The following is a 27,442-nucleotide window of genomic DNA, read 5'->3' as shown; positions in this document are numbered from 1 at the left end:
ATTCTGTTGTCTTTTTATTTCTTTTTCTAAATCGATGCAAATGTACTAAGAAATGATGAATATGCAACTATGTGATGTTATTAAGAATTACTGATTGTACATGTAGATTGGAATGATTTCTAATTGTTTTGTTAATTCTTTTTTTAATTAAAAAAAATATATAAAAAAAAAAAGATAAACAAATTTAAGTATATGAGCATACTGAAATAATACATAGTATTCAAATCAATAAATGCTAGAAACACAATAAATTGAGAATCATTTACATTAACTATGCTGAGTGATGGATTCTATACCAATAAAGTCTGTAAGAGGTATTTCTTCCAAGGAAGAGCAGGATATCCACAGGTCACATCTTGACCAGATGATGCTTCTGAGACTAAGCCCATAGTGAGTATGATTAAGAGTAATGCTTCCTGCTTTTTGCTCAAAGCTGACTCATGAAACTGAAGTTCAATCTTGGGCATGGCTCCCTTTTACACTCATGAGGCTGTGATTCCAAGCGAGCAGCAGCAAGCCTACAGTGTTCAGTTTGCTCCTCTGTTTCACCAAGTACTCAGCTCCTGGTAGGGGGTGTCTCTCAGAATAAGCTTTCCTTTTCCCAACCCCAACTTTGGAGTCTGGATCCAAGAGCTTGACAGAGTTCATTAGAACAGACTTGGGAGCAGTATAAGCCTAAGAATTTCCACACAAACAGTGGGCATTGTGATGAAGGGAACTGAAAGAAGATTCCTGAATCTAATGAATGCAAAAATCTAGAGTGAAGACCAGATAGCTTACGAATGTAAAATGGGGTAAGACAGCTGAAAGAAGACCATAAACACTGGTCTTACAGACTTCCCATTAGAAGTGTCCAAGTTTGATTACATTAGATGCTAGATGCATTTAGGACTCAGGGTACTGTTCTAAGAAATAGAACAATGGGCCAACAACTAGTTATGCTCAAGAATGAGTTGTGGTTGGTGGAAGTTTTGAAGGGAAGATACCAGTACAGCTCTCATGCCAGGGTGACCATGAGACTAACCAACACTGGACCTCTCTGGGGAAGAGTATCAGAGCATGACCAGTGGTGGAGGAATGCTTCACCGAATTCTTCAGCTGATAACTAAATAAGGAAGGAAGGAAAAACAAGGATGGGGATAAGCCTGGCAGTATCTTAATTTGCTGCAATATATGATCCAGAATGCCAAGTTTCCAATGAGAAATTATTAGATATATAAAGACACATGAATGAATGGCCCATTTCCTGAAAAAATGCACGCACAGCAACTGCTTGCAGTATAGTTCATATGTGCTTTATAACAAATCAATATTTTGAAGTAACTGCTAGAATTATTACCACAAATCGAAAGGAAAGCTTGACTACAGAAGTCAGGGAGATAAATTGGCAATTTTGAACCAAATAATATCAATAAACAGATAATCATGTTTAAGGAGCCCAAAGTACATTCTGGAGATAAAAAGGATAATTGAATTTTAAAAAAAGTTACCAGACATGTGAAAGGACAGAATTACCAGATTTATTAGAATTAATAATTAGAGCATTGTGTTCCTGAACACAGAACAGTAATAACAGTGATTATCAGGAACACTTTGAATCATTGTGAGCCAAAAAAGTAACTTAGATGAATTTAAAGTAACTTAGAAAAATTGCTGAAAATACATAAAATGATGAAACCAAACCCAAAAGGAATAAATAATATTAATAGAATATAACAAATGAAGAGATTGAATCAGTAGTCATAAATACTCAAATATGATTATTATCATTACCTTGAATATAGAATATAGAATCACAGCAAGATTGCTCCAAATCTGGAACAATTGTTCCAAAAAATATATAAGAGAAAGAACACTTCCCACTCATTATACAAGGCCCATAGTTTGCTGAATCCAGAGCCAGAAATAGTCATCAGAAAAAATAAAATAACATAGCCATATCTCTTCTGGATATGGGAACAAAATCCTCAGCAAAATTCGAGATAGAATACTAGAGTAACATATAATTATGCATCTTTAAAAAATTGGCATTTATCCTAGGGATGCAAGGTTGGATTACCATGCATCAACTCAATCACTATAGTATCTGAAATCAATAGAATAATAAGTAAAATGGCATAATCAACTCACTCAGGGGCAGGTGCAGAGAGAGTTGGGGAATAATTTCCTAGCCTTGCCTTATGTTCCTTCTTGCATCACACCCGTATATCCCAGGTTATCACCACTGCTTCTTTTCTAAGTATGTCCATGATTTACCCAAGATTCAAACAAAATAGAGTTTTTGGTTTGTGTTTCTATAAATATTATTACATGCATCTGCGTGTACGCACACACACACATAACTGCCTGCCTTTTCTTCTGAATTTGGAAGGAAGTGTAAACAAAGCTATCTTCCATCTGACTTTGTGAAGTTAATTATCTTAAGTCAATCTCCCAAGAATACCAATGAAAAATCTCCTTCCATCGTGCAGGCCTTGAGCCCTCCAGTGGAAGGAGGAGGAAGAGGGAAACCCTGGCATAGCCTCAGGCCTTTGTGTCATCAAGAACCAGGTTTCTGTGCTTATGTTAAAACTCTTATAAATTCTGATGCTTTGAATGAGATTTCACAATTATGTTGCACAGTGCACACAGAATTCCAAAGTATAAATTAGAAGAGAACAGAGGGCAAAGATAGCAAACTCACAGTGTCTGTTTACTTTTCAGTTTTCCAAAGAGCATCTCTGATTCCATTTACATTTTTAGGGGGCACGGATGCACGGTCCAGAAATCGAGCCCGGGTCTCCCACATGAAAGAAGGGCATGCTAACCACTGAACTAGCGTCATTTGCATTTAATTATCTTTCTTTTATTTTCAAGCTCCACATCTTCAGTTTTCTGTGAAGCAGGTGGGGTTTTTAGGAAGAACAAAGTCACACTCCCAATCATACCTGCACAACCACAGGCTTCTGCAGACAGAGCTGATGTGACATTCTCTCACGGAGACCAGAGCCTTTAAGACATGAGCTTGGAGCTCATGTTCCAGGCCACCCTGGGAAGGTGAGAACGTCTTCACCTTCCTCCACCCGCCTCCACCCACCCAGCGACTCTGACTAGGAAGTAGCTTTCTCCCTGGTGCAGCTTGGGTTCAGGGAATGAGAGTTGTGAGGGCCCAGCTACACATACTGGGGTCCAGCCTAGGGGTTCAGACGCCCTTCCAGAGCACAAGCATCACCTGTCTGGCTCCTTGTCCATTGGACTTTCTGAATTCCAGGGTCCTGGGGAGAGACTGGGATGCATGGGCAGGATCGACAGTGGTGGAAACATCATCCACAGGATGGCCAGCGGGTCTCATGACAGCCTCACAGGGACCCCCAAAGCCAGGAGCATTTAAAGGTGAGGCTCTGAGACATGAGGACACAGGTGTGTGAACTGCTGTGCTAGGAAACACCAGAGGGCTCAGAGTAAGGAGAAAGACACAAATATCCCACTGCCGGAAAGCTCAGAGTACATAGGGTAAGCAGTCACTCCTGCCCACGGAGTGCAGGGGTCACACCCTGCAGAGGGAGGACGAGCAGGTGCCAGCCTGAGCTTCTCCATTTCCTTCCTCCAAGTAGGTAGATGTTCCCCCGATTGGTCTCCTATTCTTACCGTTCTGATTTTCTTATTTTCCTCAGAGCTGCAATTCAGGGGGCAAGCATGGTTCCTTTGACATTTTTTTTTTTGCATGGACAAGCACCAGGAATCGAACCCAGGTCTCCCGCATGGCAGGAGAGAACTCTGCCACTGAGCCACCGTCGCACCGCCCTCCTTTGACTTTTACAAGATCCAGTCAGGTAGATGTAGCCTGGAATTGTGCAGTGACAATGCTCAGACAACTTGGCTCTCCTTTTCACGCTGGGTTAATGCATATCCCCTGCTGGTCCACAACTTCCTCTATTCCAAGTGACAGAGATGAGACCGTGCGAGTCTGCAAAATCCCTGTGGAAATGATACTTCCCTTGTCTCTATCTCAACACTGCTTCTGGTTATGCAATAAAATCCTCTTAATTTCATTCATGAACATATTTGCTCATTTTAAGATGTATTTATTTACTGCCTTCTAAATGTCATGGATATTTCTTCATAATTAGAGGAAAATAATTCCTGTTCACAGGCAGACAATTCTCTTGAACTTTTGAAAATACAATATAACAGCATAAATTTTATGCTTATTGCCCAAAACTTTGCTCTCTGACCTGCCATCAGTGTATACAATGGTCTCCTGGAAAGCAATCAGAGTGCCAGAGAGAGAGAGGGCCCTCTACTCAAAATTTTCTTTTTTCTACAAAACCGTGCCTTTCCACAGTAGAAACCACACTCTGGCCTCCTTAGAGATGTCAGAGCCCCTCTGCTACTCAGTCATGCCTCTCATCTTTCTAGGTACAGGTTTGTGGGATTCATGGGATTTCTCCAAAAGAACATGAAAGCATTTTGGTCCGTCCTCCTCCTGTGGGACATCTAAGCTCTGAGCATCTCCTAGGACATGGGAATGGTACAATGGAAATGAGGTTTATGAAGTGGGTGACTCTGTTTCCTGTTTCCAGGTGTCCTGTCCCTGGTGCAGTTTTAGGAATCACATCCAGGACTGATTAAGTCCATGCATCTGCCTTCCTTCACCTGCACAGTCTGTGTTCTCCGTCATAATTGGTAATTACTGTTGCAAGCGGATCCTCCAGCCCCAAAAGGGGCTTCAGTAGATGGGATGCATCAGTGCTGATGGTGGCATAACTTATAACCTATTACTCTATAGCTGACTTTGACTCCAAAGGCAGTTCCAAGAACCAGTTCTCTCTGCAGCTCAGTCTGTGCTTGACAAGGACCCAGCCATGTATTACCGTGGGAAGCAACAAGTGAAGGGAAGGCAGTGTGAGTCAGACACCAACCTCTTCTTTGGGGCCGGCAGGGGAGGACTGGGCTTCAAAGGGTGACCAGGACCCACCAAGCCCAGGGAGCACCCCCAGGGATCTGGGTTCATGTGCTGGGAAGTTTGGGGTGACTTCCCTTGTCAAGTTTTGATATTTTCCTTCCCTGATGAACAGACAACAGCCCCTCAAGACTTTCTCAAACCTTACAATTCTGTATGGCCATATTTACCTGAATTTCAGTCACAGTGCAGAGTTTCTCAAATCAAATATTCATTTGATGCATTTATTATTTCTTTCATTCATTTTTCTCTTCTGGATGGGTGCAGAGGAGGAAAGTGGCATAATTTGGTATTAAGCATCATTTTTGCTGTAGGATTTTGGTGGCTGCCCTTTGTCAATTTTAGAATGCTCCCCCTCTTTCCAGATTTGACACAATTTAGTCTCATGAATAGAGGTTGATTTTGAGAATAAGTTTTTCTGCACCTATTGAGATGAATATAAACTATTTTTGTTTATTGTATGAGAATTGGCAAATTAAATGAATGGATTTTTTTTTTTTTTTTTAAAGACAGAGAGAAGGAAGGAAGGATAGAAGGAAGGAAGGAAGGAAGAAAGGGAAACATCTTTTAAACATTTTCTTGTTTTATTGTATTCTGTTTCTCCGTTTTTGTTACATGGGCTGGGGCCGGGAATCGAACCGAGGTCCTCCGGCATAGCAGGCAAGCACTTTGCCCGCTGAGCCACCGCGGCCCGCCCTAAATGAATGGATTTTTAAATGTTTCTGAGCCATGTGTCTTCATCACTGGCTACTGTCTCAGTACTGGCTACTTTATAACTTTCTTGTAAATTTATAAGTAATACTGAGCTATAATTTACTTTTTCATAGTGACATTTTCACTTATTATTTGGACTATTCTATGCTCATAAATTTGGGGGGTCATTTTCCTACTGTATGTATTTACAGGGAGATTTAATATCAGATTGAAGCTACTTTTTTTCTTAAGGGCTTTAAATAATTTTCCAAGTAAATCAAGGAGGGCCAGAATTTTTATTTTGTGGGAAATTTATCTATGAATAATGCAATTATTTATTAGTTATAGAAATCTTGAGATCTGTAAATTCTGAGTAAGTTTTGGTACTGAGTGGACTTCTAAGAAATATGTAATCCATTTGCATTCTGTCATGGTCAGCTTCACGTGTCAACTTGGCCAAGTGGTGGTACCTGTTTGGTTGCGCAAGTGCTGGCCTGTCTGTTGCAATGAGGACATTTCATAGAATTAAATCATGATCACATCGGCTACATCCACAGTTGATTCCATTTGTAATCAGCCAAGGGGAGTGCCTTCTGCAATGACTCATGCTCAGTCTAATCATTGGGAGCCTTTTAAGGAGGATTCAGAAGAGACAGGCTCTCTTCCTGCTTCGGTCGGCAAGCCTCTTCTGTGGAGTTCCCCAGACCCTCCATCAGAATCATCAGCTTCACAGCCTGCCCTGAGGATTTTGGACTCTGTGTTCCCACAGTCACGTGAGACACTTTTATAAATTTTATATTTGCGAGTGTTCCCTGTTGATTCTGTTTCTCTAGAGAACCCTAACTATCTTGGATCAGCTGTGGATGCAACTGATGTGATCATGATTTAATTCTATGAAATGTCCTCATTGCAACAGCCAGGCCAGCACTGGCCCAACCAGATAAACAGGTACCACCACTTGGCCAAGTTGACACACTAACCTGACCGTGACAGTCCACCCCTTGTCAACTTGACAGCTATATATATCACCTTAAACCATACTTAATTTCTAAATAAAAAACATTAAAGCACACATTTTTTTTTTCACCTAACGATACTCAACTGTCCTGCATATAACTGGAAACACAGTAACTCTCTCCAGAATAGGGTGCAAGTCCTTGGGTAATATTCTTTCTTAAACTTGATGTCTTAAAACTTAAATAGTATAACAGGAACAAAACAGCATTACAGTCCTCGTTTCTGTAATTGATCATGTGGTTGAACTTCATATTTATCACTCCCTTCTTCCACTACCCATTTTCCATGTTCCCTTTACCCTCAGCAAGCACTTCAACTGGCCATGGTTCTTTGCCTGGTGGGGTGACTCAAACCTTCATTCCTAAACTTTCAGACCTATTGGCGGTCCTGTCTGGATTGGGCTGTTGCAGTTTTCCATTGATTTTAATCACAGGGCATGGTAGTACTAAAAGACGTCCTACGGGATCACCTACATTCCAAGAAAACACTTCTTTACCCCCCTTGTGTAGTTGCAGTCCTATTTCCCCCTGATAGTCAGGGTCAATCACCCAGACAATAATGTGATCCCCTTCTTGGCTTGTTGATCCAGGGGCATAAGTAGCCCAAAGTGACCAGGTGGCAGTCTTAGATTCCAGTTCAACAGAATCATTGTTGTTTCTCCTGGTGGAAGCACTTCCCCTTTTGGAACTAAAACCTGTAGACCAGCAGAGTTCAGGGTCACAGGGACAGGAAGTAAAAATTTTCCTAGTGGATCACTAGGGGTAATAGTGAGTAGTGCCACTCCCATTTCCACCCCTTGCTTCCTGGACCAGTGGATCCTGGCTATGGGAGAAACAGCACCATACAGCGGATGCTGATTCAGAGCATATACAGCTTCCTGGAGAACATTACCCCAGCCCTTCAAGGTATTGCCACCGAGTTGGCACCGTAATTGAATTTTCAAAAGGCCATTCCACTGTTTCTATCAATCCAGCTACTTCTGGATGATGGGGAACATGGTAAGACAAGAGAATTCCATGAACATGTGCCCATTCCCACACTTCATTTGCTGTGATATGTGTTCCTTGATCAGAAGCAATGCTGTGTGGAATACCATGACAATGGGTAAGGCATTCTATAAGCCCACAGATGGTAGTTTGGGCGGAAGCATTGAGTGCAGGAAAAGCAAACCCATATCCAGAGTATGTGTCTATTCCAGTTAGAACAAATCGCCGCCCCTTCCATGAAGGGAGTGGTCCAATGTAATCAACCTGCCACCATGTAGCTGGCTGGTCACCTCGGGGAATGGTGCCATATCAGGGGCTGAGTGTGGGTCTCTGCTGCTGGCAGATTGGGCACTCAGCAGTGGCTGTAGCCAAGTCAGCCTTGATGAGTGGAAGTACATGTTACTGAGCCCATGCATAACCTCCATTCCTACCACCATGACCACTTTGTCCATGAGCCCATTAGGCAATGACAGGAGTTGCAGGAGAAAGAGGCTGACTGGTATCCGTAGAATGTGTCATCTTATCCACTTGATTATTAAAACCTTCCTCTGCTGAAGTCACCCTGTGGTGTGCATTCACATGGGACACAAATATATTCATGTTTTTAGTCCACCCAAAAATATCTATCCACATACTTCTTTTCCAGACCTATTTGTCACAAATTTTCCAATTATGGCCTCTCCAAGTCCCTGACCATCCAGCCAAACCATTAGCAACAGCCCATGAGTCAGTATACAAACGCACCTCTGGCCAGTTCTCCTTCCAAGAAAAATGAACAACTGGATGCACTGCTCGAAGTTCTGCCCACTGGGAGGATTCCCCCTCACCACTGCCAATCTGAACAAAGGAGGACACAAAAGGGACAAATTGGAGTTTTCAAAGTGAGAACCACGGAAGCTTGGGTCTGAAGCCAAAAAACCTTGGCCAGGAGAGTGGACCCACCCATATACATGGAGAGGGTGAGTTTACCCCGAAGGGTGAGGATGAGTCTCCCACCTTGTTGCAGTAGAAGAGTCGTGCAACCTCAGGCCTTGGAGAAGGTAAAGCACGCTCCTTGGGGAACTTGGGAGAGCCTGGCTGCTACCACATGGAAGGGCTGAGCGTGTGCCCTGGAAATGGCAGAGAGCCCAGGGGTGGCCCCGATGCCTATAGAGAGTGGAGCCAAGAAAAAGGTCGTCTCCTCAATGTTCCCCGAGGTTGATTCAGAAAGAGGCGGATAGGCCCTTGGAAAGGATGGGACTGCCATTTTCTAAAGCCAAAGGATAAATGACTTTCAGACTTTGAAATCCCATGGTGTTTGCCCTGCAGGTTTTACATCTGTTTTCCTTCCTATTTCTCCCTATGGAAATGAAAACCTGTATCCTGTGAATATCCTCCTTTGCATATTAGCACCAGGTAACTTGTTTTGAGATTCATAGGCCCATAGCTGGAAGAAAATTTTTTGCACTTTAAAATTGTTTAAGGTGATGAGAGTAACTGCCAAGTTGAGAAGGGGTGGGCATGTGGTAGTTAGATTCAGTTGTCAACTTGGCCAGGTGAAGGCACCTAGATCTATTGCTGTGGACATGAGCCAATGGCATATGAACCTCATCTGTTGCTGATTACATTTGCAGTTGGCTAGGAGGCATGCCTGCTGCAAAATGATGTTTAATTTAATTGGCTAGAAGCTTAAATGAAAGAGCTCAATGTAGCACAGCCCAAACAGCTCAGCAGACCTCATCTCAGCACTCGCAGCTCAGCCCAGGCCTTTGGAGATGCAGAAAGGAATCACCCTGGGGAAAGTTGTTGGAATCCCAGAGGCCTGGAGAAAAGGCCAGAAGAGATCACCCTGTGCCTTCCCACATAAGAAAGATCCTCAGTTGAAAGTTAGCTGCCTTTCCTCTGAAGAATTAATGAAATAAATCCCCTTTTATTAAAAGCCAATCCATCTCTGGTGTGTTGCATTCCAGCAGCTAGCAAACTAGAACAGATTTCATTCCTTAAGTATATATTTTATATAATATCGGCATTATTGTCTATAGGACCTACAATGACAATCTGCTTTCAAACACAATATTGATAGTTTGTGTTCTTTCTATTCTGTGGGTCAATTTATATAATAGCTTGACAATCTGTATGATGTCATTAAACTATGTCTTGTCTTTGTTAATTTATGCAATCTGTTCTGTTTCATTTCTTCTTCTATCTTTATTATCTGCTTCTCTCTGCTTGTTTTTTGTTCTACTTGCCCTCCTTTACCTGGCTTGTAAGGCTTTGATCATTATATTATTTATATTATACTATTGATGTTATGATAATTCAGGTATATAAATTCCCTTCTATTACCTGTTTTACTTATCTCCCAACCAAAATATTTTGCTGTATTATCATTATCGTTTATTTCCCAAATCTTTTCTAGCACTTTTGATCATTTAAAAAAAATAATTTGTACCAGCCATTCTAGTGTGCATGAAGCAGAAACCCATTGTACTTAAAATTTGCATTTCTCTCATGAAAGCTAATGTCTTTTCTCTATTTATGAGCCTATTAGGCATTCATATATATTCTTTGGTGAAACGGGCAGTCAAAATTTTACATAATTTTAAAACAATTGCATATCTTCTTTTTTATTTTGGGACATATACTTTATTTTGGATAGAAGTTCTTTACCAAAAGGATGAGTTACAAACACTGCTTCTGATTGTAGCATGAGTTTCCATTTACTTAAAGTGGTTTATTATTATTTTCGTTGCAAGGGCTTAGATTTTATTTAAATCCTTCTATTCTGGAGGGCTATAGATGGAAAAGATGAGTATTCTCAACCATGGGCCCCACTGCAGTGGTGGGACAGGCACCCCATCACCCAGGAGACATTCCCACCTAGGAGGGGTGGACAAGGCGGCCCACCTCAGACACTGGCCCACTGGCGATCTGATCCCCAGCCAAGCTCACTGTCCTGGGCCCTCCATTTCTTGACCAGCAATGGCTTCTTCTCTGAGGAGTCTTCCTGCCCAGTGCCCTTTCTGCTTCATCCCACAGGGGTTCTGTGTTCACTGAGGATATTGAATCGCTGGACTGTATGGCCAGGGTGTCCCCCAACACAACCAAGTAGGGTTAATATTGCCTGAACTGGCTGTGTGTGACCAGCCCTCTGTTCCTGACCCCTGGCAGACAGGCCTGGGTCTTCTTACTGGGGCAGCTGCAGGGCTCCCACGCAGTGCAGGGAAAGGCAAACCCAACATGCACACATTACCGTGTCTCAGATGGCTCTAGTGCCTTCTGGTCTATTTTCCAAAGGATCGATAAGCCTAAGATCCACATGGGGAGGCATTACCCCTGGGCTGGACATCAGGAAGAGGGACAAATGTGGGCCCCATTGCTGCAAAAATCAGTCATAGAATGTGTATGCGTGTGTTTATGTGTGTGCATGTGCACCTATATGAGTGTGTGTACATGTGCATGTATGTGTGTGTGATGTGTGCATGAGTTATGGGCATAGTAGATGTGAGTAAGCATGTATAATGTGTGCCTGTGAGTGTGTGTGTTTCTTTACAGTTTTGTACACATGGGTGTTATGGGTATTGTACACATAAGTGTATTCATGTGTGTTTGTGTGCAGGTATGTGTGAATGTGCACACAGGTGTATGTGTAGGCACCTGTCTCCAGGTGTGCTTATGGGTGTGTATGGGAATATTGTTGGAATGGCAAATATTGCGTGCATGTGCAATGTGTGCATATGTGTGTGTGCACATTTGGAGGTCTACATTTTTGTATAAATGTTGGTGTGTGTTATAGGTATAGTAGGTAACTGAGTATGTGTGTCTGTCTAATGTGTGTATGCCCATTTGTGTGTGTGTGTATGTGTGTGTGCTGGTGTTATGGGTACAGCACAGGTGTGAATTTGCTTCCAGCTCAGTGGCTCTGTATGTGCAGTTGTTCTCTTACGTGACCATAAATTAGAAGGGCACAAAAGGTATAAAACTCCCCACAAGTTTCTGGATTCACCATGTCTGGGACTGTGTCACAGATCTGGCATGCTCCATCAAAGGACTCCTGGTGGGTGCATTGAATCTTATGCATGCACAGTTTGCAAGGTGTGCTGGATTACTGAGGGCTATTTCCTTTGTCAAGACATTATATTACCAGTGTGTGATATCGCTAAGGAGCATTCTGAAAGGAAGGGCATGGACTTAAACCTGGGCAGTCACTGCAAGGGAAATGCCCTGTGATCCCCGAAGTGAACCTCCCTGCAGGGCGGGGACTGGGCTGCAGGGGGTACCTGGACCCACTGAGCACAGGACCCCACCCAGGGCAAGTGGAGGTGATTCCTCATAGGGGTACAGTTCTCCTTTTCATAACACAATATAAAATAAGAATTTATCTAGGACAGGTGATGGATCCATTAATATTCTACCCCTTTAGGAGAATATCCATAATTCGATGAGACAATGGGAACACAATTTAAAGAGGGGTTGTAGGTGCTGTAAGTGGCTTAATGGTGAGGACCTGGAGGGCAGGGATATATTTATTTTTTAAATCAGTGTATATAGAATTGTAGGAGACACAGTAATCCAAGGAATAATATATTCAGAAATTAAGTCTAGTTTATTTATCCTGGGCTGAGTGTGCCGGCAGAAGATGGTAGGTTAGATATTGTGATGGTTACCTGAACACAAGCTGACCAGAAATTGATTATTGAATACAAGGAACTATAAGGAAGAACTTAAAATACCTTAATACAGTGTGGAATTTTATTATGTAGAGTTTGAGAATACGACACAAGATTATTCAAAGCCAAATTCCTGGGAGAGATTTTAGAAGGTGGGAGCTTCAAAAGGACCCAATACAATGTCTACTCTCAGTCGGATAAGAACCACAGGCCTGGGTCATGCATTGCAGGGATAGTTGAGATCCAAGAGTCTTTTTACTGATTAGCTTGTGAGCTCAGGACACCCAAGCAGATGCTTGGGGAAATTAGCTCCGGAGGGCTCAGCGTATTTAACAGCTGTCTGTGAACCCTACTGGATGCCCAGTTGGGATGGCCAACAGTCATTCAGTTTTACCAGTGGGCAGTCTTCAGTTCCAAGGGCACCAGGATCAAGCTAGTTCACCTCATAAGCATCATGGCCCCTGATGGGCTCCAAGAATGATCAGGTGGCTGCATGCCATGGAAATGTAGGTTCATAATGAAGAGCATATCCTGTGGGTGCTCTGTTTCTCAGTATGTGGGGCTCATCTTCAAGAAGTTCAGCACGATGGCAAGTAACACCTATTCTCAAACAAAGTATCAGAGCTGTGCTATTAGTAACCCAGTACTGTGTTCTGTATCATTTCCTTCCAAGCCTACAGTAAGCCTAAGTATGAAATACCCTGCCCATGAGTATGCAAAGAACCTCCAAATGTGTTAAATGGAGATATATCTGTGCCCAGAGAAAATCACACAACTCCCGCACCACCTATTTCACTGAAACCCCTGTGACCATAGCTCTTTCACCAAGGGGTGGGGATGTAAAATAGGCTTCTTGGTGGCAGTGGCTACAGGTAAGTGCACATAAGTAGCTGAAATGGGGGCTTGGTCCAGTTAAGGGAATTTCACCACTCCTGTCTCCTCTCCACAGATGTCCACCCTGGGGCAGCTGATTCAGCCTGGAGCTGAGTTGAAAAAGATAGTAGAGTAAGTGAAGTTCTCCAGCAAGACTTCTGGATATAACTCGTCTACCTACTTAATGTAGCAAGTGTAGCAGGCTGGCAGACAAGAGCTTGAGTGGATGGGATTGGTCATTGTGAGCTCTGGTGGAATAAATTAAGCACAGAAATTCCAGTGCAGAGTCACCATAACTAGGGACTTGTCCATGAGCACAACCTTCACGGAGCTTAGCAGTTTGGGATCCGAGGATGTGGCCATGTATTACTGTGCAAGAGACTGTGTGAAAGCCTCCTTCTTGAAGGTGCTAAAAATCTTGAGGGAGATGACCACTGTGCTGGAATGAGCAGAGACAAGGGCAGTGTGAGGGAATAAGGAACATTAGGGACTTAAACTCATCCTAACTAGATGGAGACTTTTCCATACAGCAGTCACCCTGGAAACAAATTCAGGGAGAGTGGAGACTTTGTAATGAAGAAAGATTATACAAGCATTCACATAGAGGGTTTTGGATAGACGTAAGTATCCAATCACTCGAGCAAAAGCCTTAGAGCATAATTTTTCTATCTATGTTGAGTATACATTTAACTCCATAAGAAATTTCCAAACCATCTTCCAGGGTGGCTAGCCATTTTGTATTCCCACATGCATTGTGTGAATAACCATGTGTGCTGGTTTGAAAGGACTTTTGTACCCTAGAAAAACATGTTTTAATCCTAATCTTGTGAGAGCAACCATTTCTGTTGATCCCTATTCAATAATGTAGGTTGGAAACTTGATTGGGTTATCTCCACGGAGACATGGCTCACCCAACTGTGGGTATTAACCTTTCATTAGAGAGAGATGTGATGCCACCCATTCCAGGTGGGTCTTGATTAGTTTACTGGAATCCTTTAAAAGAGGGAGCATTTTGGAAAAGTCTGGAGATTCTGAGGGAGCAGACAATGATGACAGAATGATGAAGTCATGAGAGAGTCCCAAGAACCATGAAGCAGAGAGTCCACACTGCCAGAGACCTTGGAAATGAAGAAGAAATACATCCCTGGGGGAGCTTCATGAAACAAGAAACCTGGAGAAGAAGCTAGCAGACATTGTCATGTTCGCCATGTGCCTTTCCAGTTGAAAGAGAACCCTTGACCTTTATTGGCCTTTTTTGAGCGAAGGTAATCTCTAGTTGGTGCCTTAATTTGGACATTTTTATAGACTTGCTTTAATTGAGACAGTCTCATGGCCTTAGAACTGTAAACTTGCAACTTATTAAATTCCCCTTTTAAAAAGCCATTCCATTTCTGGTATATCACATTCTAACTACTAGCAAAATAGAACAGCGTGTTTCTCAGTATCCTCATTGGCATTTAATTTTATCAATATTTTGGATTTCAGGTGTTCTCATATTAAATTAGTAAGAATATCTTATTTCTATTTTGATTTTCATTCCCCTAATGAAACATATTTTCATCTTATCTGTGAGTTTTCAATTGAGATATGAGGTGCTTTAAAAAGTTTTGTTAATTTTATTCAATTTTAGATGTCCTAGTATATTAATGATACAAGTCCATAAACAATGATCTGATTTGACAATAGATCCTCAGTCTGTATTTTATCTTTTCATTCCCTAACAGTGTCTGTCACAGAAAAAAATGATACATGCCAATCTCAGACTTTCCCTACAACTAAATACTCATAGCTATATCCAAGGTCAGATAATATTTTTCTAAATGTTCCTAATTAAAGGTCATATTCAAAGATGGTGTTTAGGCTTCTATCTCCTATAAGGGGCCATTATTTACATAAGTTACTTGAAATTCATTTTTATGAATGATTTATCCCATATCCACCATTAATGCTACTTATTCCAGCATTATTAATAACAGTATGGACTCATCGATATATATTTTGATTCAGTGATATTGTTTTTATTTTAACTCCATGCGCATTCCATACTGCATTTGTCGCTAACATTTCCTGATGAGATCCCTTGAAATGATGTTAAAAGCAGGCTTTCTGTGATGTATCTTATGATAGACAACATCACCTGGTTGGAGATCATAAAGCTTAGTAAGACTTGTTGAGAAAGAATCCATAACATGTTGTTGCTGGAGCTAGGTAAAATGCATAAATATCTTGAAATATTTTGTTTTGTATGCCTGGGAAGAGTCTGCCAGCAAAGTGAAGTCACTGAAATTAAAGCTCAAGTCTTGCTGGTAAACTCCTAGTAGCCTGAAGAGGCAAGGAAGAGTTCTCCCTTATGTATTTGGACTTTTAGACTTCAGAATTCTGAGACAATATATTTCTGTTGGGTTGAGCCATCGAATGTGTGATACATTGTTAGAACGGCCCTATAAATACCACTACAGTCCATAAACTGGTCTTCACGTACAGGGTCATGAATTCTACATGCGTCTCACTCTTGCTCTCTAAGACAATCCCAATGAATTTTAGACTGAGCCAGAATGATTTGCAGTACATCTGAGTAGAAATACATAATTAATAGTAACAGAGCTGCACTGTGAATGGTTTGCAGAAGGAATAAGCTTACTGTGGTCAGAGTGACACTCAGTGTTCGGGAATCAGTTCCCCTTGAATAATCACCTGAGAGCTGTCCTCCTGTCACCAAGTCCTGGGATTGCGGTTCAGATCCTGTAAGTGAACAGCGGTTGACAGCACAGCACAGCCTCATCCTCTACTCAATGTATGGCCCTTAGTATGTTACCTCATCTCTATGTGCTCATTCAGATAATACCTAAATTAGAGTTTGCATTAGATAATCTGCGTATGAAATATAAGCTATAGTTTTCTTATACATTATCATCACTGTTATTAACGTGATTAAAAACTTTCAGAAACAAGAAGAAACCTATGTAAGTACTCATCTCTGAGCACCATGGTTGCACAGGAAACACCTGCTCTGTTTCACCTCATGACATGGCATACCTGTGCAACTGGGGCAGGTAAACTCTCAGCCTCATTGGCTTCATGTGTACATTGATCAAGTACATTGATCAACTCTACTCTGAAAACCACTTTACTCCCTGTCATAACATGGCCAAAACTTGAATGTTTCATATTGCAACTTGGTTGTATAATAATATTAGTCAAGTAAATTACCTAATAAATACTTAACATTCCTGAATGCAAGTGACAAGAAAGTAGATTGAGCTGTATTAACAGGACAATTATCAACTTTATAGGACCTGGAGACATGGACTGCCCCCTGTGGGTCAGTGGAGTGGAAGAAACAGCATGCAATATCCAGAACCAGGTGAGCCTAGTACCAGATGCTCACTAGGCTTTCACTAATGCACTAGTGTCTGTACTGGCTTAGGAGGCTGATGGGCTTGGAGAGAGAGAGACGTAAGTCTTTGATCACTGGAAAGAAAATACAATAGGTCTGTATAAGATTCTGTGAGTGAGCATGACTTGCTAGTGTCTGCTCATCCCTGACAAAGAAAAATAACAATAACAAGAACAGTGCTAAAAATAGCTTTTGGGGTGATGCGACAGTGGCTTCGTGGCAGAATTCTCACCTGCCATGCCGGAGACCCAGGTTTGAGTCCCAGTGCCTGCCCATGCAAACAAACCAACAAACAGCTTTTGACAATGGGGGAGATTATTAAATAAACACTGTCCTGAACATGAACAATTTAATGATTTAATGCTGGTATGAGCAGCCTGTAGAAATTAAGCGAGATGCCTTTGTAAGTTACCATACATGAAGACAATGAGAGACTGTAACTACCATGTCCCCAGGGAGAATGAAGAGATGGTGGTGGGTTTCATATTAAGGAGACCTGAAGGTACCTCATATGGTTTTTTATTGAATTCCATGTAACATATAAAGAAACTTGAATGGAAGAATGAAATTTTATCTATTAACCAATTTTTAATTATGACCTTGGTGTAATTAGCTCCTATTATGGTTAGATATTTTAATTATTTTTTGGCCTTGTAAACTGGCAAAGAGGAGAAAATCTATGCTGTGAAAAGCAATAATGATTCAATTGTACAGTGATGCTCTGCATTAGAGATTATAATCCAGTAATTCAATAACAAATTTTCCATAACCCAAACATTTACCCATCTCTTCACCAAGACTCTGTGAGGTGCCAACTCATCACCTCCAGGGACAAGTCAAGAACATTCTGAGTCCACAAATGGACAACCTGACTTCTGATAACACAGCCATGTATTTCTGTGCAGAAGAGAGAGTGAGGGGAAAGCCATGTAACCACAGACAAAAACATATCCTACTGGACAGCCAGGAAGGGGTGTTCATGACTCATTTAAGTCACAGGCAGTTGCAGAATCATGTTGAGGGCTGGTTTCTTCTCAGGGTCAGGGAATTCCTCTCCATTTAGCAATATCCCCATAAAACCTCTGTAGTTTTATGATTTGTGCTTCCACTGATGTTTCGTATTAGGAAAGTGTCGCTGTTATATAAGGAGAATTTTTTCATATGTACACATGGCAGACTCTTCCTTATGGAGGCACAAATGGCTTTGCCAGAGGTCATAAGGATCTGAGTTCTTAGAAGCTCAAAGAGGCCTTGTGTGACTTTTCTAATCTAATCCAACCTCAGTGGGATTCCCTGGTAAGGACAGTCTTTGGTATTCAGGTTAGTACCAATAGGGAGCCTATGTCAAGATCTCTAACCTGCACATCCTAATTGAATTCCATATCTGATTATCCTCTTCAAGCAAAGGGGCACTTCAGTCTCTGCACTGGTCTGGTTGATTTCTCTTCTCCAAATCATATGCTTTCTCTAGTTCAGCAAGGCAATCTGGGAATCTCAAGTTAAAGTTATCCATCAAAGGTGGAATGTATCACCCAGGAATTGGTTTGCCTCAGTATTGCTTCCACACTCAGTCTTCTGCTCCGTAGTCCTCAATTTATATTTCTAGGGGATATCAAGGTGATATTTTCCATCACTGCCTATAATTGTAGGAATAGGAGGTATAGTTGGCAGAACAAACGGTTTGTTGCTTTTTATACAGGGAACCATGGTTTTCTTTGATTCTCCTTGATAAGTATAATGATTATAATGGCTATATTTATCCTAGGTGCTCTGCTCCTTAATTCCTTGCTCTGTTGTGGACTAAAGTTGCTTTCTCATTAGGAAATATTAATGTAGTAGGAGAATAATTGATTTCTATTTTCTTATTTTCTCTCTGTTTTGGTTTGAAAGCTCCTGGAATGCCATAGACCAGAAATGGAAAGGCTTTTAAAAACGGGAATTTATTAAGTTACAAGTTTACAGTTCTAAAGCCACAAAAGTGCCCAAATTAAATCAAGGCTACAGAAATGTCCAATCTAAGGCATCAACAAAAGGTTACCTTCACTTAAGAAAGGCCGATGAAGTTCGGAGTTCCTCTGTTAGCTGGGAGGGCACATGGCAAAGTCTGCTAGCTTTCTCTCCCAGCTTCTTGTTTCATGAAGCTCCCCTGGGGCGTCTTCATTCTTCATCTCCAAAGGTGTCACTGTGTGGGCTCTCGTGGCTTTCATGCTTTCTCCAAAATGTTCCCTCTTTTAAAGGATTACAGTAAACTAATCAAGACCCACTGAAAATGGGTCACCCTGTAATCAAAGGTTAATACCCACAATTGTGTGTGCCACATCTCTGTGGAGATAATCTGATCTAGTCATAATCTAATCAAGCTTCTAACCTACAGTGCTGAATAGGGATTAAAGGAAGTGGCTGTCTCCACAAGATGGATCAGAATTAAAACATTGCTTTTCTAGGGCACATAATCCTTTCAAACTGGCACACTCTCCACGTACAAATATATTTGGGTAGACAAAGTTCTACCCTTTCTCCCCACTATCTTCACTTCCCACTGAGAGAGGACAGAGATTTATCTAATGTGCAGCACGGGTGGTAGAGATAGATCCTGCATACCTCAAAGCCTGCAGAGACCACCAGAAGCATTTCTATAGAGTCAGGAAGATTCCTTGTGTGGGAAGACCTCGAGATGTCCCACTGTCAGTGAAAGCTAATTAAAACTGATGAATTTGTGTTGTGCAGAATTGCAATTTTTGTTAGGCAACTAGATCTCAGGCTGTAACTGGATACATAAAGTTACCACTGGGGATTGACAACAGCAAAACGGATGAGAAGGCAGCTTCAAATTCCTATCCCTCCATGAATATATCAAAATTGTAGATAATTCCAGAACTTACCTTACTTTGGGACCATGTGTGTGTGTGCGTATGTGTGTGTATGTGTGTGTTTCCCTGGGAGTAGAGATAAACTGATCCTTTTCCACCAATCATATTTGATTTTGTTTACATCTGTCTTCTTGACCAGCCCTTTCAGGCCATTTCCTCCCATGCAACAAGAGTTCATGGGGTAGGGCGGGCCATGGTGGCTCACAGGCAAGAACGCTCGCCTGCCGTACCAGAGGACCTGGGTTCATTTCCTGGTGCTTGCCCATGTAAAAAAAAAAAAAAAAAAAAGGGTTAATGGGGTAGATGAAAGAGGAACCCTCAGGAGTGGGCTGTGTTAACTGAGGGCACAGCCAGCATCCTGTTTCCGTGGCAGAACCAGAGACAGGAATGTCCTTTCCTTCCCTTTCATCTTTATAGAGATATGTAACTCCACATGCAAATCACACATTGGACAACCAGATGAAAGTACAGCATTCATTTACTAATATCCAGGAACTACCTCACCCCTAGAAATACCTTCTGAAAATCATAGACCCAATTTACAAGAATGTTAAACTCATGTAGCTCCTCCTTTTTCTGGTGGCAATATCCAGATGTGAGTATCTGAGGAATTTAGACCTAAAAGTAATGGGAAAGATGCTTCTGAACATGTGCTTTACTATCTTTAGGTGTCTGTGTCTCAGGCGCAGCCCATGGTACTGGGTCTATGAAATGACTACATTAAAAAAAAAAAGAAATCCTTTAAATCAGTAATCTGCATTAACACTTTGATTGACTAGAAATATAAACATAAACTTAACCAAAAGAAAGCACAGGAAAAATATAATAGGGTCTAGAGAAGAGATGAATGAGAAAATAGAAAACAATAGACAAAGAAAAAAATGAAACTTTCGATTATTAGATATTTGAAAAGCTCAACAAAATGTACAAACTTCTATCTAAACTGTCTGAGAGAAAGAGAAGATTCAAATTATTACAATGGAAAATGAAAGTGGGACGCTCTTGTCAACCTTACTGAAAGAAATATGTTAATAAGGGAAAACGTATTATTAAAAACTGTGCAATAAAATTTAGAAAAATTAATAAATGGACAAATTCTTAAAAGCTTGCCATTACAAAAACTGACCTAAGAAGAAATAAGAACTTTGAACAGAACTTTAACAGGCAAAGACATTGATTGATTAAACACAACCCTCCCAACAAATATGGAAACAGCTAATTCTGCTGGTGAATTCTGCCAAACATTTAGAAAAGATTTATCAACCTGCCTAAAATTCTTACAAAGATAGAAGAGAATGGTCACTTCCTAACATCCTATGAAGCTAGTACTGTCCTGATGCCAAAGTCAGAAAAAGACACCATGAAAAAATGAAGCTACACATTGATACCCCTTGTGAAAAGAGATGCAAAATTCCTCAATAAACTATTACCAAACCATATCAGCAGGCTACTTATAAACCTTGGGAAGTAGGATGTAGTCCCTGAATACACAGGTATTCCATATAAAAATATACTAAACCATCTCAATGCATAACACTACATTAATAAAATGTCTCAGCTGATGGATAGAACTTGACAATGTCTCCCAGACTTTTCTTTTTTTGACAAAAATGCTCTGAAACCTATGAACAGTAAAAGGGTATTATGACAAAGGAAATTTATGGGAAAACTCAGCTAATATTATATTTGATGCTGAAATATTTAATGCCCTCTCCCTGAGTTAAAGAGCAGGAAAAGGATACCTACTTTCACCACTACTATTCTTCATTGCACTGGGCATTCTAGCCAGATCAATCAACCTAAAAAAAAGAAATAAATGAAATCTAATTTAGAGAGGAAATAATAAACTATCAACTGATAAAATGATACTATATGTAGATAATCTAAACAAATCAGCATAGAAAGTGTACTAGGGTTAATAAACAAATCAAGAATGTAGCAGGGTTCAGGATCAACAAAATAAATCATTTGTGTTTCTAAATTGAGCAAGCAAGAATCTGAAAAGATTTTAAGAAAACGATTCTATGTTTAATAGCACCTAGTGGAATAAAAACACTTAGAAATATATAGCAAAGGAGCTAAACGTTGGTAACTTAAAACTATAAAACTTTGCTGAAGGAAATTGAAGAAGACCTAAATAAATGGAAAGAAATCCTGTATTCATGATTTGATAGTTTTAATATTTTATGTAAATTCCCTCTGAAGCAATGTTCACATTAAATGCAATCTTCATCAAACCTCAATGTATTAACGCAGAAATAGAAGACCTAATCCTCAAATTTATATAGAAATGCAAGAAACCCCAAGAGACTAAAGAATACTGGAAAACAAGAACAAATTTAGAGGATTCACATTGACCATTTGTTTTAGTTTGTTTAGTTAGTTTGAATGCAATAAAAAGGGAATTTATTAAGTTGCAAGCTTACGGTTCTAAAGCCATGAAAATGTGCAAATTAAGGTACCATTAAGAGGTTACCTTCACTCAAAAAAAGGCTGATACCATCCAGAACACCTCAGTCTGCTGGGAAGGCATGTGTCTGGCATCTGCTGGGGTCTCTGGCTTCCAGACTCCTCTTAGCTAGTAAGGTACATGGTGAGGTCTGCAACCTTTTTCTACCAGCTTCTTCAAATGGCTTCCTGGGGGAGGTTTCCTTACTGCATCTCCAAAACTCTCTGATTGTGTGGGCTTTAAAGCTTTTTCTGAAATGGTTCCCTCCTAAAGGACTCCAGTAAGCAACCCCACCTCGAACGGGTGAAGAAACATCTCCATGGAAAACACCTAATCAAAAGTTACCATCTATGATTGGGTGGGTCACATCTATATGAAAATAATCAAAAAGACCCCAACCAGCAGTATTGAATGAGGATTAAAGAACATGGCTTTTCTGGGGTACACAACAGTTTCAAACCAGCACACCATTTTTAAGACTTAATTCAAAACCACACCATTAAAATAAAATGTGGTATTAGTGAAAGAATAGAAGAACCATTAGAAGAGAAGACACATTCTGGAAATAAACCCATGTTTCTTTGGTCCATTGGATTTTGTGATGAGTTCTTTATTAGGGAGGTTTATTAGAGAAGTTATCATATATACAAAAATATTTCCCCTTTTAATCATGTTGAGGTATATATTTCAGAGCTCTTAATTGTGTTCGCAATGTTTTGGTACCATTGATTATTGACAAGGGTGCAAAGATCAATGTGAAAGAGTAGTGTCTTCAGCAAATGATGCTGAGACAACTGGATTTCTACATACAAAAGAATGAAGATAGATCCTTACCTCTTCCCGTATTTTGTTTTGGATTTTAATGGACTTAAGGCTTTCAAAGAAAGCCATTAAAATCAAAAGCAAAAGCAAAAGCAAAAAATAAACACACACATACATACCTACAACTCAACAACAATGAAAAACAAATAACTTTATTAAAATGAGCAAAGGGCTTTTTAGTAGTTAGGTTCGGGTGTCAACTTAGCCAGGTGATGGTGCCCAGTTGTTTTGTTGCTGTGGCCTTAAGTCATCAGCATGTGAATTTCATCTATGGCTGATTACATCTGCAGCTGGCTAAGGGGAGTGCCTTCCACAGTGAGTGACATTAATTTAATTAGCTGGAGGCTTAAATGAGACAGTCAGGAGAGAGCTGCTCAGACTGAGGTATTCAGAGATGAAAGGACATGTCCAGGGGAAAGCTGTTGGTACCCAGAAGCCCAAAGCAAAGGCCAGCAGACATCACCATGTGACTTCTCATGTAACAGAGAAACTCAGATGAAAGCCAGCTGCCTTTCCTCTGAGGAGCTGTAAATTTGCAACTAAATAAATCCCCGTTATAGCACGGGCCATGGTGGCTCAGCAGACAAAGTTCTCAGGTTTGATTCCTGGTGCCTGTCCACGTAAAAAAGAAAAAAAAAATCCCCATTATACAAGCCAATCAATTTCCAGTGTGTTGCATTCCAGCAGCTTTAGCAAACTAAAACAAGATTCAATAGTTATTTCTCTAAAGATGGTATTCAAATAGTCAACAAGCAAATGAAAATAAGATCAACATCAGTAGTTATTAGGGAAAACAAAAAAAAAAACAATGAGGTGCACCTTCTCAACCACGAGGATGGCTATAATCATTTTTTTTAATAAAAAGTAAGGATTGATGAATGCATGAAAAATTTGGAAAATGCATAAATAACTGGTGGTGATACAACATGGTTCAGCCACTTTTCAAAATAGTTTGGCCATTTCTAAAATGTTAAAGATAGAATTTGCCTACAAGTCCTGGAAAATAAGTCCTGGCAAGGCTGTTCAGAAGTATACAACACTGAAGAAAAATCTACTCATTTCCCATAACTCCGTTCCTGTGTTTTACATATCAGCTTTCAAAGAAAACCTTCTTTTGTTCATAATTCTGTAACCTCTTTGTTCAGCTACAATCATTGGAACTCAGTCTTGCTTTGGCTCCTCAGCCACAGAGTGGCAAAGCCAACTCACCCACAACTTTTTGAATAATATTTTAAAAATAAAATTGAACTAGAATACATCAGTTTGCTTATTATGCTTGGTTCATATTAGTGAGACCATATAAAATTGTCCTTCTGTTTCTGACTTATTGCGCTAAACATAATGTCCTCAGGGTTTATTCAAGTCATTTCATGCATCAATACTTCACTCCTTCCTGCAACTGCACAACATTCCATCACTGTATACTCCACAGTTTGTCCTGTCACTCATCAGTTGATGAATTTGATGAACACTTGGGCCAACTTCATGCATTGACAATCATGAATAATATACTATAAACATTGCTGAGCAAATTGCTCTTCATTTCCCTGCTTTCAGTTCTTCCAAATATGTACAGGTCTTTACTATTGTCCAATGTTACATCTTTTTATTTCCAAGAAACATGCTGGATCTTGCACAGTTCTTCACGCTTTTCTTAGAAACACAGAGCAGGCTACTTGGATATAGATTTATGCCATCACCACTGCCTCTGACCTATGTGGTGGAATTGAAGGAAAGCCTAGACTCTGAGAAGAGGGTCTGGGGAAAGGTCAGCCACCAGTGGAGGGTAGTAACTTGTAGACAAAGTGGTTTCTTGTGGAGACACCAACACTTCTCAGTTTTAGAACCTCAGAAAGATGCCTCCATGAGTTGATGTCTACCACACCCACAGTTTGTTGGAAGAATTCTTGTGCTTAAGACTGTAGATTAATGCTGTTTGTTTCTTCAAGACAATAATAGAGGGAGATATATAAGAGTGAGTTTGGGGCGGGCCGCGGTGGCTCAGCGGGCAAGAGTGCTTGCCTGCCATGCCGGAGGACCTCGGTTCGATTCCCGGCCCCAGCCCATGTAAAAAAACAAACAAACAAAACAAAATATAATAAAAACAAGAAAATGTTTAAAGATGTTTCCCTTTCTTCCTTCCTTCCATCCTTCCTTCCTTCTCTCTGTCTTTCCTTCCCTTCCTCCCTCTCTCTTTAAAAAAAAAAAAAAAAAAAGAAAAAAAAAAAAAAAAAGAGTGAGTTTGATAGCAAGTCAGAATGTTAAACAACGTAACATTGTCAGAGGTCGGACAACCGATCACCATTGCCAGATCCTGCGATGTGATTTACAGGGTCTTTCCATTCTTAAGGGAAAGGGCTACACAAACATTGACAGAAAAAAAATTACGTGGAAACAATTGATCTAAATAAAATTATAATATAAATTAAAGCCACTAGAACATTATAGTAAATGATTCTGATACACATTTTACTATTCAATTCTTCTCACTCTATTTGTAATGTTTTGCAGTATGATTTATATAAACACACACATATATAAATATATATACATATCTCTATACATACTCTCATACATATATATACATATATGCATTGTATATATCATACATGTTTATAGTTATTATACATGTTCTCTTCTACTCACTCTAAATCACTAAAATTTCATGTATGTCTTTCCCCTACAAGCTGTTTACAAGATTTCCTTTAGAGTAAACACATGCTTCATTATTTCTTTATCAATTATTGTCATGTGGTCTTGATGAAACAAGGTTGAAATGATGAAAATAAAGTGTGACAATAAGGAAACAAAATAAATGGATATTGACAGTATTTTGGAGAGAGGGATTTGAGTTTGTGCATAAAATCATGGCTGTTCTACAGTTTCTTTTTCAGAACTGGCATATTTTTGGTAGTCACTTTTGGAGTATCCAGGGCAGTTGGCCCTCTGGGGAGGGAAATACAGCCTCCAAACCAATGGAAAACCTTAAGAATCATTATGTTTCCTTATGGGGGAAGGAATAGTCCTATGTGAATGGCCCCACCAGAAGGAGGTCCTTTCTGCATTAAATCACGAAAATTCCCTGATCGGGTCTATTGAACAACACTATATAATTGTGTTCTCAGCAGGCAGGACACCAGCTGCAGAGAGACTTTGCTTTTCCATGTCTAAACAAAGGGGAAAACTAGGAAACTAAAACCATATCTTCTGTGACCATCAGAGTCAATCCACTCCAGAGGACCCTGTGCCAGTATTCTGTCTTGTTGACTAACCATGAAGTTGAAGGATTGAGGTATGCTTCTGGGAGAATCAAATCATCTGTACTGCCCACTGCTCACTGCCTACAGCTGAGGTAGGAAGACTGGAAATCACTGTGGATCACACATGCTGAACACAGTCCTCAAGGAACCATTTATGAGCTCTCCCAACACTCACACAGAAGATTGGACACCAACTATTGGAAAAGGAACAGTAATATCACGCCTGTATAAGGTTCCAGATATCTCTCCAGAATTCCCTGCCATAAATTTGGGAAGCCACCCAAATCTGCCCAGTATTGGGGTATCGTGTATTCAGGCTCAGGATTGATGTGTATTGTAGAAGGTTCTCTGAAGTTTTACCCATGATAGGCACTGATCTGAAGCCTTCTGTGTTTAGACAAGGAAGTGGCAAATATCTATTTATCAATACTTTGACATGTTTCAATATATTATAGATGCATACAATACATCAAATATAATGTGAATTCTTGATATTACTTACCAGTTGTTTCTTCTTCTGAAGGATGCCCCTTCTAAGTTTATACAATTGCATGTGTTCCAGTTACTTAGAAGCAAAATCTTGGAGTTCTTCTCTCTCCTCTCTAAATCCCATTCATTCTGCTTCTACTTTCAGATAAATTCCATATGGACCACATGTCAATTTTGAACTGGCCCAAGTCAATTTTATCCCTCATCTATCTTTATCACTGCGATAATTTTCTCCAAGATGTGTGTTCTGCTCTTGCTTCTCCTTAGATAATTTCAGCAGAGGAGCTAGAGTTCTTTTAAGACACTGTCTCACTGATATGGAAAGGTTTTGATTGTCCTTCCCTTTCACTGATCTCAAAAGCCAAAATCCATTCAATTGTCTCTACACCTTTGCCATACTTTAGATTTTGTCTCATTGCCCTTCTACATTACCCACACTCTGGTCTTCATTTTGGTTGGGTGGGGAGTGCATAGGCCAGGAATTGAACCCAGGTCTCCTGCATGTAAGGCAAGCATTCTACCACTGAATCACTGAACCACCCATGCAACCCCTGCACTCTGGTCTGAAGATACTCTTAGAGTTTTCCAGGTAACCTCTCTCCATGTGCTTTGTACCTGTTCTTTCTGTCAGGAAAGATCTCATTGTCATCTGTATGGATGTCTTCCTCATTTCTTTCAGATTTCCTACAGCATCAAATCATCTGCGTGGTGGTCATTGCCCACCCAAATAAAAATTCCCCCATCTTGCTGTGACACCCCTCTCAGGAAATATGTATCATTCTCCTGTACTCTGTGCATATTTTTCTTTACCTCTTTTTTGACCAAATGCTACTGTGATATCAAATGATGAATGAGAAGAAGTGACTGTACCATTTACTCAATATGAAGAGGAAATGAGATTTGGGAGATCAGTGAGTTAGTTGAGAGAGGTGATTTAAAGGGATATGAGAGAATATTGACAGGATCCCGAGAAATGGCAAGGAGAGACAATTGAG

General features: G+C 40.4%; 1 long non-coding RNA gene and 1 other non-coding gene across 2 annotated transcripts; one reads left to right on the top strand and one right to left on the bottom strand.

Annotated features, from left to right (window-relative positions):
• Positions 1–738: 738 nt before the first annotated feature.
• LOC143686209 (uncharacterized) lies at positions 739–3,381 on the top strand. The gene is made up of 3 exons (XR_013176967.1): positions 739–794; positions 2,857–3,036; positions 3,251–3,381. It is a non-coding gene; the product is annotated as an uncharacterized LOC143686209 (long non-coding RNA).
• Positions 3,382–26,914: 23,533 nt separating this feature from the next.
• TRNAV-UAC (transfer RNA valine (anticodon UAC)) lies at positions 26,915–26,993 on the bottom strand. Its single transcript has one exon. It is a non-coding gene; the product is annotated as a tRNA-Val (tRNA).
• Between the last annotated feature and the right edge of the window lie 449 nt (positions 26,994–27,442).

The sequence above is a fragment of the Tamandua tetradactyla genome, chromosome 6, assembly GCF_023851605.1.
Source record: "Tamandua tetradactyla isolate mTamTet1 chromosome 6, mTamTet1.pri, whole genome shotgun sequence".
NCBI classification, from domain to species: Eukaryota; Metazoa; Chordata; class Mammalia; order Pilosa; family Myrmecophagidae; genus Tamandua; species Tamandua tetradactyla.
This window is presented reverse-complemented; position numbering and strand designations above follow the sequence as displayed.